Consider the following 16,338-nt stretch of genomic DNA (forward strand, 5'->3'; position numbering starts at 1 on the left):
TTAAGGAACACAAGTTACCAGAGACACCACCACAAGCATAAATCCCACAAAGGACATGATGACTCTAAACCCATATTTTTCAATAATAAATGAATGTAAATGGAATAAATGCCCTAATCAAAAGACATAGGGTAGCAGAATGGATTTAAAAAAAAATCCATCTATTTGCTGTCTACAAGAAACTCATTTTAGACTGGAGGACACCTTCAGATTGAAAGTAAGGGGATGGAGAAATATCTATCATGCTACAGGAAATCAAAAGAAAGCTGGAGTAGCTATACTGATATCAGACAAGCTGGACTTTAAAGTAAAGACAGTAACAAGGGATAAAGAAGGGCATTATATAATAATTAAAGGGTCTATTCATCAGGAAGAGCTAACGATTATAAATGTCTATGCACCAAATATGGGAGCCCCTAAATACATAAAACAATTAATCACAAACAGAAACACTCTTATCGAGATCTGTATGATGAAAACTATAGAAAACTTATGAAGGAAATTGAAGAAGACACAAAGAAATGGAAAAACATTCCATGCTCATGGATAGGAAGAATAAATATAGTTAAGATGTCATTACTACCTAAAGCACTCTACACATTCAATGCAATTCCAATCAAAATTGCACCAGCATACTTCTCAAAACTAGAACAAACTATCCAAAAATTTGTATGGAACCACAAAAGACCCCGAATAGCCAAAGTAATATGAAAAATAAAACCAAAACGGGAGGTATCACCATCCCAGACTTCAGCCTCTACTACAAAGCTGTCATCATCAAGACAGTATGGTATTGGCACAAAAACAGACACATAGACCAGTGGAACAGAATTGAGAACTCAGAAGTGGACCCAAAAGTATACAGCCAACTGATCTTTGACAAAGCAGGAAAGAATATCCAATGGAAAAAAGACAGCCTTTTTAACAGATGGTGTTGGGAGAACTGGACAGCAACATGCAGAAGAATGAAACTAGATCATTTTCTCACACCATGCACAAAAATAAACTCAAAATGGATAAAGGACCTGAACGTGAGACAGGAAACTATCGACACCCTAGAGGAGAAAGCGGGAAACAACCTCCTTGACCTCCACCGCAGCAACTTCTTACTTGACACATCCCCAAAAGCAAGGGAATCAAGAGCAAAAATAAACTGTTGGGACCTCATCAAGATTAAAAGCTTCTGCACAGCCAAGGAAACAACCCACAAAACTAATAGGCAACCGACGGAATGGGAAAAGATAGTTGCAAATGACATATCAGATAAAGGGTTGATATCCAGAATCTATAAGGAACTCACCAAACTACACGCCCGAAAAACAAACAACCCAGTGAAGAAATGGGCAGAAGACATGAACAGACACTTCTCCAAAGAGGACATCCACATGGCCAACAGACACATGAAACGATGCTCAGCATCCCTCCTCATCAGGGAAATACGAATCAAAACCACACTGAGATATCACCTCACGCCAGTCAGAGTGGCTAAAATGAGCAAATCAGAGAACTCGAGATGCTGGCGAGGATGTGGAGAAACGGGCACCCTCCTACACTGTTGGTGGGAATGTAAACTGGTGCAGCCCCTCTGGAAAACAGTGTGGAGGTTCCTCAGGAAACTAACAATAGAACTCCCCTATGACCCAGCAATAGCACTGCTAGGAATTTACCCAAGGGATACAGAAATGCTGAGGCATAGGAGCACGTGTACCCCAATGTTCATAGCAGCACTCTCCACAATAGCTAAAACATGGAAAGAGCCTAAGTGTCCATTAACAGATGAATGGATCAAGAAGATGTGGTTTATCTATACCATGGAATACTACATGGCAATGAGAAAGAATGAAATCTGGCCATGTGTAGCAACATGGATGGACCTTGAGGGTGTTATGCTGAGCGAAATAAGTCAGGCAGAGAAGGACAGATACCATATGTTTGCATGTATAGGAGGATTAGGAGGATTTTAACGGAGGACTGTGGGGGAGAAGAAGGGAGGAAATGGGGGGAGAGGGAGGGAGGCAAACCATGAGAGACTCTTGAATGCTGAGAACAAACTGAGGACTGATGGGTATGGGGGGGAGGGAAAGGGGGGTGATGGGCATGGGGGAGGGCACTTGTGGGGATGACCACTAGGTGTTATATGGAAACCAACTTGACAATAAACTATTAAAAAAAAAAAACGGTGGTAGAATTCACCAATGATATTATCTGGCCTGGACTTTCATTAGGAGGTTTTTAAATACTGATTCAGTCTCCTTACTAATTATGGATTTATTCAGATTTCTTATTTCTTCAAGTCTTCATGGGTTATGTGTTTTTAGGAATTTTTCTATTTCATCAGATTACACAATTTTCACAGTCCTCTCTTCTATTCCTTTTTATTTATATAAAATCAGTAGTAATTTCTCCACATTTATATATTTTTTTATGTTTATTTCTGAGAGAGAGACAGGCAGAGCATGATCAGGGGAGGGACAGAGAGAAAGAGACACAGAATCCGAAGCAGGCTCCAGGCTATGACTGTTAGCACAGAGCCCAACGTGGGGCTAAAACTCGCAGACCAGGAGATCATGACCTGAGCTGAAGTCAGATGCTCAACTGACTAAGCCACTCAGGCACCCCTCCTCACATTCATTTCTGATTTTAATAATATCAATTTTTTTCATTAATCTATCCAAGGCTTTATCAATTTTGTTGATCCTTTTGAAGAACTAATTTCACTGATTTTCTTTATTTTTTTTCTCTATTTTCTGCTTCCTTGATCTCAACTTGAAATTTTTATTCTTTCTTCTGGCTTTGGCTTTAGTTTGCTCTTTCTTCTCTAGTTCTTCAAGATATAATATTAGGTTATATTAGAGATCATTTTTCTCTTTTAACGTGTTTATGGCTATGAATTTCCTTTGTAGAACCACTCTCTATGTATCTCATAAATTTTGATATACTGGTTTTCAGTAGCTTCAAGGTATATTCTAATTCTGTTGTGTTTTCTTCTTTGAGCCAATTGGTTGTTTAAAGAGTGTAGTCTCTAATTTACACTTATGAATGATTTTTTGGTTTTACTATTATTATTAGTTTCTAGTTTCATTCTATCATGGTCAGAAAAGAGGCTTTGCATAATGTCAATCCTTTAAATTTATTACAGCTTGGTTTTCCTCTACATAATTTTGTATGTGAATATTCATGAGATGATTATAATAACTTTTTTGTAGCTTCCAAGGGAAAAAAATTCTATCTTAACTTACTAGAGAAGATTGAAACAAGGGCTTATCCTTTTGCTTGACAATACAACCCATGCATCCATACAAATATTTATTGTAGGCACTTCTATAATTAGTTTTTAAAATGTATGATTTAGGGAAACCTGGGTGGCTCAGTTGGCTAAGTGTCCAATGTGGTTAGTTGGTTTCTTGATTTCAGCTCAGGTCATGATCTCACGGTTCATGAAATGGAGCCCCATGTTAATCCCCATGTTGTGCTTTGTGCTCTGTGCTCAGCATGGATTCTCTTTCTCTCTCTCTCTGCCCTTCCCCTACTATCATGCACACGTGTGTGCTCTCTCTTTCTCAAAATAAACATTTAAAAATGCATGATGTGATTTACTTATTCCTAGAAAAATAAAGTTTTGGGATGCTTATTTGACAAACAATATCTGGACTATTTTTCTCTATAAAATCAGTTTCTAGAAATAAAAAATGAGAGTCATAAGCACATTCCCCAAATTTGGTGCTCAGTACAGATTTCAGAATCTGTGAACATCAGTTTAACATTTTTTGTTATATGGATGAAATGGTATAAATGACAGTTTTTAAGTAGTAATGAAATATATTCTGACAACCAAATATTTTGGTGCTAGAATCCCCAGAATCCTACAAATAGCTTTTATATTCATAAACATAAAAAAATCACCATGTCAAGTTTCATCTATGTTCAAAATTCCCTCCCATCTGTGAACATCTTTTCCCATTATAAGTTAAATACATCTAAATATTGATTCTATTTAAAATATGTATATCTTAGTTTGGGTTCCTCTAGAAGCCAACCTGGAGACAACTATTAATCCACAGGTAGTTTTTAGAAGATAATCCCAGGAAGTACAAGTAGAGGTGGAGGAAAGGGGGAGAATCAGGAAAAGGTATCCCCTGAAGGGTAGGTGGTCAAGCTGGCTAAAATTGTAGTAATTGGAACTTGAACCTATTGGAAAAATCTTGAAGCCAGTGTAGAACAGGCTTCTCAGTGTTAAGCTATCTGGAGGTCAAGGAAGATAAAGTTTCCTCGAAGCTGAACCTATTTACTATGTAGAATCAGCTATAGGTTGAGGGCCTTGGGGTGGATGGACCAAGCATTAGGCTCCCTCTCCCTGCCTAATGGGCTAGCAACGTGGCTCTGGAGGCCAGGGGAAGTGACCAGGCAAAGAAATTCAAATGCTGGCACTTGGAGGCCAGGCTCACGTGCGCTGTAATAGAATAGAAATGTGTTATGGATGGGGTACCCTTGGCACCAGCTACAAAATCCATGCAAAAATTGTGCAATCAATACTGAGTTCCATAGAGGGGTTCTCTGATTTCAGAACCTATGAACATCAATTAACATTGTTTAGTTTGTCTTTAATATGGGAATAAAATCATATGAATGAGGATTTTAAAAATTATAGTGTATCACATCACCTTTGAAATCCAAAATGTAATCGGACATCAGGCAGGGGAATAGGTATGATTTTCTGGTTCTAAATTGAAGGAGATAATTCTGAAAAAGATCTATAAATTTAATGACTTTTTAAAAAATATATAGTAGCATAGATATTTATCCATAGTTAAGTAAAAATAAAGTTTAAAATTTTAATTTCAAAAGTTGGTTTTAATTATACTCAACCTACTAACTCCCATTATATATTTCACCCCTAAAGAATTTTATAAAACTCTGTTGGTATTAAATTTAATTTGTGGGATACTATCTAATTTTAGCTCCTGTAATTCACCATAAATGAGAAAAATAGCTCTATATTTTCAGTATGTGTTGAGAATGATATGGCAAATCTGTATAAAAGAATTCAAGTTTCCAGATCATTTACCATGTGAAAAGTGGTCAATAATTAGGAAGACACGTTTAGGATGGTGTATAGGTTATATATAGTATTCATGTGGTTGATTTTCAGGAAAAGGAAGGAAGGAAGTCACCCTTCAAAACCTGAAACTGAAGAAAAGTCTGATTTTTATAGCATTGCCTCTGGGGTAAAACAAATACACTGATTTCAGATAAAAGCCCTGAATAAAATATCAAATGGCAAGTATACTGATTTACAATTCACTTCTTATAGTGACAAACCTCTGTGCTATGTACCAGAGGTTTTTCTATTTAATGATAGCTCATGAGTCCCTCAAGCAATATTGAGTCGGCTAACCAGTAAAAATGATTCTAAGGCTTTCATCTAACTTCAGTGCCTATCTTTAACATCCAAAGTTTAGGTAATAATGTTACAATTAATGTCATTAAATCTTTAAACATTATTCGTCTCAACCCAAATCATTAAAAAGACTCCACGGTGGGCTGCTGTTTTAATTGCTAGTTCTGGTCTGCCATTGTGTCCGGATTTGGGACTGCTTGGGGCCTTAGCTACTTAGTTTAATGTAGAATCTTTTCTACACAAATTCTCAAATTTATACATAAATCAAATTATAGCTTTTTTTCCTTGTACTGATAGTACCTGGACATTTGTTTGATCCTTTGGCTTTCAGAGCAGACTTAGACTCTCAGATGGCCATCTATCTTCATTGTCTCTCTTCAATGCTCCCAAATATCTGGTATTACCTTCTAAATCCAGTTCTCAAACATTTAATCTAAAATTTTTTCTACATTTCAAGCAGGCTGTCATCATAGATTAAGAGAATACATTTGTCACAGTGTCTACAAGAATTTACAGGAGATACAGTTAATGCATTTAAATTTCTACATAATTTTAATATAATATGTTTGGAATTTTATTTAGTAAAAAATAGCATTTATATTATAAAGGCATCATTGGAGGGCTTTATCTTTAATATTTAATATTCCTAGAACTTGTCCCACCCTCCCTCATGTCTACAGAGAACTAATCACTGCTTTCCCTGACTCGTTGTAGAAGTGAAATCCTTCAGTTCTAATACCTCATACCACTTAGGTGGACTCTGATGGCTTATAAGCTCAGGTAGATGCCACCTAGAATGTCTTTCCAGGAATTTCCTGCTAGCAGACCATCTATTAGCTCCTTTTACGTAGCAAAATTTGGGCTAATATCAATATGAAAACCCTTTTAGCCTAATAAGTAGTAACTTAAATCTCAACTGTAAGGATGTTGACAATACAGATGAAAATAGATGATCGCAGTTTAGAGGAAGGTGTTGGAAATTCTATGCCTCATCACATTACAAGCTGACAGGACTCGATTTCCTTATGAGTTCTGTAAAATGCTCTGAATACGTCGCCAAGTACAAACATGGGATGCTTTACCAGATTTTCACCAGCTAGATCTTTCCCTCCACATGTGCTGATGACTGTAGTCACATTATCACATTATCTAGGATTGGACAAAGGGTTTCCCTCGGATGAGGGCCATCAAATAAAAAAAGAAGCTATTCTGTCACCTGTACTAGCTTCAATGCTGCAAGAAGAAATAATTATGGAGGGGCGCCTGGGTGGCTTAGTCAGTTAGGCGACCGACTTTCGCTTAGGTCATGATCTCACGGTTCATGGGTTCGGGCCCCGCGTCAGGCTCTGTGCTGACTGCAAGCTCAGAGCCTGGAGCCTGTTTCAGTCTGTGACTCCCTCTCTCTCAGACCCTCCCCTGCTCACGCTGTCTCTCTCTCTCCTAGAAATAAATAAAACATTAAAAAAAATTAAAAAAAAAAAAAAGAAGAAGAAATAATTATGGAATCTTTATCTAATAGCTATAGGATTTCTTCCTGCTACTTATTAACATCTCCCTCCTGGGCAGCAAAGAAAAGGACCCTAATGTTTCTCACTTCTCTGGCTGGAGAATATTCCTAGGATGCAGTAGGAACACATGGTTCTCAGCAGAGGAAGAAATGAAGTATAGTTCAAGGACGAATGACGTAACACCTCTGAATTCACCATCATTTGTAATGTGAGAAAAAAGGATCAGATGGTCTTACACCCCCTTTTTTTAAAATGTTTTATTTATTTCTTAGGAGAGAGAGAGACAGTGTGAGCAGGGGAGGGTCAGAGAGAGAGGGAGTCACAGACTGAAACAGGCTCCAGGCTCTGAGCTGGCAGTCAGCACAGAGCCCGACGCGGGGCTCAAACCCATGAACCTCGAGATCATGACCTAAGCGAAAGTCAGACGCTTAACCGACTAAGCCACCCACGCGCCCCACTTACACCCTTTTTAGTTGATATCATGAGCCGGGGACAGTTAGTCTCACCAGCCCCTTCCCATAAATGACCAGAGGGGAATTAAGAGAAGTCAGACACCTATCAGCATGGGTAACAAACAGATACTGCTCCAAGTCTCCCAAAATAGTGAGGAAAAATGCATCTTCACAAAAGTGGTCTTTTCTCCTTCCAAACCTGTCAGGTTTTATCAGTTTCTGCCAGCTCTCTGCCCTGCTCTTCTGTACACTATTAACCAATGTACAAATGATGACTTAGAGAAACAGAAGTACGATCTCCTGCATTTTCTCAAATTGGGCTTTCATGTACAGGACCTGGCACAGAGCTGGGAAAAGGTTGGAGCTGTGTCACCCACTCCCTGAAGCAATTTTGAGGAAATGATGCGTTCCGGATCCCCTTCTGCCCTGATCACTGAACAGGACCCAGGGGTGCTCAGGAGGCTTCTAGATGTGAGGGCTTTATACTCTGATCACTTAGAACCAACCTATTCCCCAGAGACATATCTATGGCATCCAGAGAACAAATTACAAAGCGTCTTCCCACCATTCTAGGTCTTTCCTACAGGTAGAGTAAAAACCTGCCCCTCACCTCTTGGGTTTCCAGCTTTATTCTCATTCTCTCTCTCTCTCTCTCTCTCTCTCTCTCTCTCTCTCTCTCTGTGTGTGTGTGTGTGTGTGTGTGTGTACACATGCATGCATCTGCTTATGCAGAGAAGAACTCAGGAAGAATGATGGGTATCTGTACTAAAGAGGATCTTGGTATAAAAATTTAACAAATAAGTCATATTTTATTATGTCACCTAGTACAATCCCCAAGGATATGAATGTGCTGTGTATTTGATCTTGAAATTTCCTGCCTCCATGTTCTACTTTTGGAAAGGTTCATGATGAATGTAAACCCCCTGGTGCTTATTAAGGCAGCCTCAAAGAACTCTATTTTCTTTAGGGAATGAACAATCTTTGCCTGCTGAGAAGTGTTAATATGAAATAATTACCAGGAGTATCTATTGCAAATAATTTTTATGGAGAAACTCGTGGAGATTGAATCCCAGTCCCTCGATGCTTTCCTGCCTTTTTTTGATTTCAAGCTACTGCCCAAGCTTTGTCCCTTATTTTATTTAGAGAGTGAAAGAGAGAACATGAGCAGGGGCAGGACAGGGAGGGAGAGGAAGGGAGAGAATCCTAAGCAGGCTCCATGCTCACAGTGCAGAGCCCGATGCAAGGTTCCATCCCACTAACCATGAGATCATGATCTGACCTGAAATCAAGAGTCAGACACTTAACCAACTGAGCCACCCAGACACCCCATTTTGTCCCATTGCTAAAACAGTTCTCTCCCAATATACATCCCACTTTAGAGAAGCCATTGTGCCCTAAGCATTTAGATGTAAAATAAGATGATAAATGACTTTGCTAGCACCCACACAGCTAGAGGGAAACACATAGTCGTAATGACTCAGATCCCCTTAAATTCATGAGTATTCACATCAATTTGTCCTTGGTACTATCAGAGCTCATCCTGTGTCTTGTTTCCCTAGTCTCCTCTCCAGGTGATTTTTCTTATTTTCTCTCTTTAAACCTCTCATGAGTCTTCCCACGCACAGTCCCAGCTACTGACTGACAGTGACTGAGAACACACAAGAATCAAACGAGAGCTTGCACAATCCTATCTAAGACACTCACGGAGTTCCTGGACCCGCATTATTCCCAGCTCCTCTGCTGTTACTGGGAAGTTACTGGTTTGTCCCTCATGAAGGACAGCCCATCACTTATACCAGGAATCCCAGCCCTCCTGCCTACTCATAGCCTGCTCTCCCACAATTTGTCACAAATGCCTTTGCTCCTCTTCCCTTAAACATGTCTAGTCAGAATGTGAGACTCTTTGTCACAAAATACCAATGATCTTGATCAACAACAATTCTCTGTCCTTATCTCACCTGACCTGTCGGCAGCATTTAACACAGTCCATTGCTCTCTCTCCCTCTCTTCAAAACACTCTTTTCCTTGGACTATCATGATATTCTGCACCACCACCACCACACCAGTGGTCCTTCTTGGAAGTCAAGGAGTCTAATTTGTCTTCTGGGACATTAGGCAGTCCTTGGTTGGCCACAGTGGGGTAAGCAAGCAGTATAAGGTCACTCAAAGGCGGAAAGACTGTTCAAAGTTAGAGAGGGTGTATTTTGTATGGCAACTTCTTGAAACAAGTGGATCAATGAGGGGCTGTTTCGATGGTCAGAATGGTCCTCATGGGGTGGCTAGCTGCCATGGCCAGCAGTTCGTCACTGGTAGAGAGGCTATTCCAGCGTAGGAAATGACATGAATGAAGTTCTCAGGTGAGGATGAGCAGATAATGGTCTTGCCATTTGAACAGTGAGAAGACCACCACGGTGAAAGAAATAAGGAGAAATGAAATGTGCATCCAGAACATGAATTTTGAATGTCTAAAATCAGGAAATGGATTTGGTAAAAGACAACTTGGGATATCCTTTACAAGGTTTTGAAAACAGGTATGAAGAAAAAGAATTTAAAGAAGAATCTGAGAGCACCTCGTTAATATAAAGAGACCAAGTGGCTTATAAGTGAGTCATGACTAAGCACAGGGATGTTACTTTGAAAATATTTCTTGCCTTGATGATCCATCTGGTCTTTGTGGGAAAGAAAAACACACTTAAGCACTGGAGAAAAACACTCACCTATACAGTTTCTGAATACCAGAGATCAACGGAAAATTCTGCCCAATCTAACTAGTTGAAAATACAATGACAACTCTCTGAATGAAGGGGTTTGACAGTTAAGAAAAATACTTTAGCATTACACGCTCACCTGAGGAGCCCATTTTCTAGAAATTTTTCAGGGGACTCTTTGGGTCCACTAACTTAAAAGCAGCTAAACAGGATAAAGTCTTCAGAAAAGAAATCACTTCTTTTACTACTACAGCCATAGGGTTTATTCACTATGTGGGTCATTGTGTTTTATTTTCTTAAGTCCACAAATAAGCAGAGATTTTAACCAAATACTTCAAATTTGTATTCTATTCACCATGTAAAAGGCACAAGTGATCAACATTATCATCAATGCACTCTATTCCCCTCCACAAGAAATTCAAACCACCATTCTCTAAGTTAAAAACGAAAAGTCTCATCTTGTGTGAAATAACCACTGTCTTCCCTAATGGGCATCCTCTAAGTGCTGATGCCTTTGAGCCCCAAATGACAGTATCTTAATTACAACAAAGCCAGACTTAGGGTGGCCTTTTGAATAGCAAAAGCTCTGCTCTATAAGAAAGGAAGACGTTGGGGGTAAGTTTCAAGCACTTACCTTCAGTCTCACCCTCACCCCGCTGCAGAGTCAGAGCTGGGCTGGAAGTGCAGCCAACTTGGAAAAGCTGAGGTTTTCAGTCATTATTCAACAGATCATGATTGAGGCCTCTGGTGACTGTGGACACCGGATGTTACTTATGCAAGTTCCCTGATCTCTGACGGCAGCTCCTTTTCTCCGGAGCTCCCACACTCCCCAGTCTTGTCTTTCACTCTGCACGCAGCCCCTCCCGCAGCTTCCCTGGCCCTAAACCTGGCATTTCCTTACTGCCCTAATCCAAGGAGCTCAACCCTCACAGAGATGTAACTGGCTCTTTGATTGAAACTGGGATGTTTTCTACCCTTAGAGGGCCCACTGGAATCACCTGGGGACTTCAGCAGTTCTGAGAGACCTGAGCCTCCAGATTCTGATGATGTGGGTCCAAGGCCAGGTCCTGACCTTGTGGGTTGTAAACGCTCCCCACGTGAGGCTTATGACCACCAGCTGAGGCTGGGAGCCCTGAGAAAAACAACTCCAAGATGTTAATCGATGTTGCAGCATTGGGTTGGAGAATGAGGTGTATTTGTAAAACTAAACTTGTTTCCCAAATAACCTGTAACCAGGACAAACTTTGGGAGGGTAGTTTGGATATATTCCACCTACAGGAATTAAGGAATGGGGAGAAGGGATGCTCATCACAGGCAGACTGCACTCCTTTCCCTCCCCCTGCATCTATGCAGCAGGGCTGTGGAGAGATGGGAATGGGGGGGCGGGGAGTCCGGATGTCAGGGACACCAGTGGGAATTTGGGGCTGTGCATGGGTCTCTCTGTCTCCTCACTCCTTCCCCTGGAGAAAAGTGCTGCAGCTCAAATATTGTCGAGTGCCTCGACCTTTCCCTGAGAGTCATGAAGAATGCTCAACCCAGCCTTTTCTCCAGTTTAAATGGATACAATCCAACCCGCACAAAAGTACCAGTTAGTGGAGATTCAGAAGTGGCTTCTCGGGGGGCACCTGGGTGGCTCAGTCGGTTAAGTGTCTGACTTCGGCTCAGGTCACGATCTCACTGTTCGTGGGCTCAAGCCCTGCATTGGGCTCAGTGCTGAGAGCTCGGGCCCTGGGGACTGCCTTGGGTTCTGTGTCTCCCTCTCTCTCTGCCTCTCTCCCACTTGTACTCTGTCTCTCTTTCAAGAATAAACATTAAAAAAAAAAATTTTTTTTTTTTAAAAGTGGCTTCTCAGGGTGAGAACCCAATTCTCCCAGGGAATTTCCCACTGAAATATTCCAGGAAAGTTCCCCTGTACCCTCCCCGACATCCCTTTAACTTTATTCACTCAGCATCCTCCCCTCCAATGGGGTTGTCTCCCAACTTCGTGGGTTGGGATTATCAGTCTCTCTGAGTGCACCCCCTCTCCCAGAGGGGTGGGGAGAGCTTTAGGGTTTGAAGAAGGAAAGAAACGTTGTGCCTGGTTTGCAGGTCATGATGAAAAGCTTTTTCCATTGAGATTTGTTTATCTCAAGTGTGATTCGTGGATTGGTACCATCTGCTCCACCAGGAACCTTGTTAGCAATGCACATTCTCAGACCTCACTGAGATTTGCAGGATCAGACGCTGCAGGGGCGGAGCCCAGCAATCAGGGCTTTAACAAACCCTCCAGGTGATTCTGGTGTAAGCTAAGATTTGAGAACCATGGCTGTCTCAAGGTTTCTCTGGGCTTCTCCTTTCCAAACTTGGGTTACTTTGTTAAAAACAAACAAACAAACAGGAAGCAAAAGGAGGAAAGGAAAAGAGAAGGAAAGTGATTTTGACCTCACCAGGAGGTTCTATTTCAAACAAGCTGCTTTTTTTTTTTAATGTTTTACTTATTTTTGAGAGAGAGAGACAGCATGAGCAGGGGAGGGTCAGAGAGAGGGAGACACAGAATCCTAAGATAGGCTCCAGGCTCTGAGCTAGCTGTCAGCACAGAGCCCGACGCGGGGCTCGAACCCACAAATGCGTGACATCATGACCTGAGCCGAAGTGAGACACTCAACCGACTGAGCCACCCAGGTGCCCCTTAAAGAGAGATTGCTGAGTAAACCAAACTCAGTGATGCCTCCTGCTGGTAAAAACATCCTGTGGGAAAAAAGAAAGAGCAGATACAATATGAAAGTTAAAGATTTTTAGGTTAATCACAAAAAGATGTAGGCAAGTTCCCAAACTGACAGTCAGTTTTATCTGACTTTCTGATAGCCAGAAAGTTTCTTGAAATACCATGAAAGTCTGTTAGAAAACTGCTCAGAGACTCAGCAAGGTCTCTAATGACTTTTCAGGAGGGGCTGTGAACTGCATCTTGCAAAAATGTCCCGTCTCACTACAGATTGGGACACCTGTTTTCTCAGCTTCTAATCTCACCTCTTGTCACTGATCAACTTTATGCATTAAAGGGGAAAGGTACTATGAGATACAGTTTTCTATCCTTGGATTCTAATCCTGATCACAATACCAAGCCCATGGTAAATGTGGTTATTCTGTCATTTATCAAACACTTACACAGTTCCTGCTATGTATTATGCATGCTCTAAGCATTTACAAAAATTAGCTCAGTCTACGTGATTGCTCTGTGAGGCAGATACAATTATTATCACCAGATGGGAGAATGGAGACAGAGAGGTTAAATTACGAGCCCAGGGTCAGCAGCTGGTAAGTGGCAGAGACTGGATTTGAACTCAGGAAGGCTGCCTCTGGAGCCCGTGTTCAGTAAACTGGTCACTAATTGACATTCTGTCATTCTGCTTGATTCTCCAGCAGTCAGGTTGGGCCTTGTCAGGGGTCAAATGACACTAGATAACCTGAAAGAAGCTGCACTGCAAAGAGCCCCAGTGGGAGGGGCTAAACAGCTAGTTCAGGTCACTGCAGTGAGGTCATTTCCTTGTATTGTACTGTGTGCTTACTGCCCGCTCTGATGCTTGTCCATTCGTAGGACAGCCCTCCGTCCCTGTCTGAACCTCTACACCAGATCTGAGATAGGTGCTGTGATTCAGCCTTGTTGTTCCAGAAGGTTCCAGAGAAAGTGACCCAGAGGCTCCTCTTCTGACAAATGAGGGAGGGCCCCCTGGCCATGTATCTGCGGCTCATCACCTTGTTAGTTCTCTACATTATTCCTAAGAAAAAACGCAACATCATAGCATAGAAGATATTACTGCCTTGATGTTTTTAGAGCTCCTGCCATTTTCTTGAGGCTTTAAAGAAAATCACTGTCTCGGGTCGCACAAGAAGGAAAGGGTCCATGGTGAGGACAGGTAAGCAGAGATCTCTGAAGGCTTTGAAGGCTAAAGGAGAATAATGGTCAGGCGTGCTAGTGATAACCAGTGAGTATGAGAGCGCTGCCAGCAAAACCGATTATTTCTTCACGTTTGAGCGGCCCCGCAGTGGGACGCTGCTGTTCCAGGCCGAGCTCGAGAGGAAAGAGCCTCACATCCGAGCAGTGGGACACCCCAGGCTTCCAGAAGCGTGTCCACAGCGGGAACCGTCCTTAGTCTTCATGCTTGACCCACAGTGGTCTCTGGATGACGTCTAGCTGAACGTGTCATTTTGTCCGGGTGTCCTTGTGTTGAGCACAGTGCCGATGCGCGTCCCCCTGGCAGCTTTGATCCTCTGGGGCAGAAGTGTTACTCCTGTTCAGGATGAGGGCCCTGGGTTTTGCTCCAGCCACACAGTACCTAGCGGAGATGACATTGGGTCCCATCTCCCTGACTCCAATCTGAGGAAAGTGTCACCCTTTCAACCTGAGGCATCTCTGAATCCTTGACCTCTGACTAACCCCAGGGCGGGGTGGGAGTGTGTGTGGGGGGGTGTATTTTATTGCTTCCATCTCATGCCGGTGTCGTGTCCAGGTGTGTGTGCTTTCCCTCCTCCGCAGCTTTCCTGTGACAGAGTCAGGCTGTGGGCACAGCTTGTCCCCGCTGGGACTCTGTGGAAACGTCATCACTTTTGGAAGATCCTCCGATCTCACCAGAAGGCTACAACTGCTGGTCTCTGCCTCTGAAAGAAAATTCTATAAGCTTTCCTATAATGCAGCTTACAGTACAGTATTCACAGCGACATCAAAACAACAAAATATAGATCTGACACCTCTGAGGCATTTCAGGAATAGACAGGACAAACATGCAGCTAAGCACCGGGGTAAAAATTAAATTCTACTCTAAGTTATACCCTGCAAATAATTTTGAACCAGTGTGTGGATTTTTTTTTAGTTTTTTTAAAATGTTTATTTTTAAGAGAAAGAGAGAGAAAGAGTGTGAACAAGGGAGGAGCAGAGTGAGAGAGAGGGAGACACAGAATCTGAAACAGGCTCCAGGCTCTGAGCTGTCAGCATAAAGCCTGATGTGGGGCTCAAACTCCCAAACCATGAGATCATGACCTGAGCTGAAATCAGATGCCTAACCCACTGAGCCACCCAGGCACCACAACTGGATCATAGTTTAGAAACACAGTTTTTGATGATCTTATTTTAAGAATTTTCAACAACTTTATTTCTGTTTTTCCATTCATTCTTTATGTATAAGAAATAAGACCATGGAGAAATGCTTTAAACTTCTACTTAAAAGTGCATCATGTTTGATATCACAAACATATGACATTTCCCATTTTGATTCATTTGAATAACTTGATACTTTATAAGCTTGCTAACATTCCTGAATATACTTAAGCTTATTCAAAATACACAGGCTGCCATCTTAGAATCTGAGGTATTGACTTGGGGCCATAGTTAAGCCAATTTTTAAATTCTTATTGGAAACACTGAATTGAAACACTGTAATCTTCTCTAGAACTGTCTTCATTTCACATTTCAGCAAAGACTTAGTCTCTGAAGAATTTCTAACGCTAAAAATTGTGGCATTTTTTATCCCAAAATAATTATCTTGCTCAGAAAAGGGAAAAGGCATAGGATTGTCTTTATTTTTATAGTTACAATCATGTATTGGCAGCATATATGAACAATTTAGACATAAAATTATGATAATTATCATGGAAAAAACTGGCAACAAAGAGGCAGTATGTATAATAATCCTTTGCCTAGTTAAGTGAGTTCTATTTGTGTATTTATCTACTTAGGCATATTAAACACCTACAGCAGCAATATGGACTTCACCTTTTTGGTTGCCTTTTTCAGCATATATATTTCTTGCAGTGTTGAATACTGTATATTATATGCTTTGAGAACTACATATATATTTTTAATTGTGTACTCTGTTTTTAAATAAAATTTAATTATGCTTAATTTTGTACTTATTCTAGATTTTTATAACTTTTAAAAAATTTTTAATGTTTATTTATCTTTGAGATACAGAGAGAGACAGAGTGTGAGTAGAGGAAGAGCAAAGACAGAGGGACACACAGAATCTGAAGCAGACTCTGGGTTCTGTGCTGTCAGCACAGAGCCTGATGCAGGACTCAAACTCATGATCTGAGCCAAAGTCAGAAACTCAACTGACTGAGTGACCCAGACACCCCTAGAATTTTATAAATTTTTTAAATGTTTATTTATTTTTGAGAGAGACACACACACAGTGTGAGCAGGGGAGGATCAGAGAGAGAGGGAGACACAAAATCCAAAGCAGCCTCCAGGCTCTGACCTGTCAGCACCAAGCCCATGTGGGCCTCAAACCAACAAACTG

This window comes from Hyaena hyaena, unplaced genomic scaffold, assembly GCF_003009895.1.
Source record: "Hyaena hyaena isolate Hyena2069 unplaced genomic scaffold, ASM300989v1 scaffold_220, whole genome shotgun sequence".
Lineage (NCBI taxonomy): Eukaryota > Metazoa > Chordata > Mammalia > Carnivora > Hyaenidae > Hyaena > Hyaena hyaena.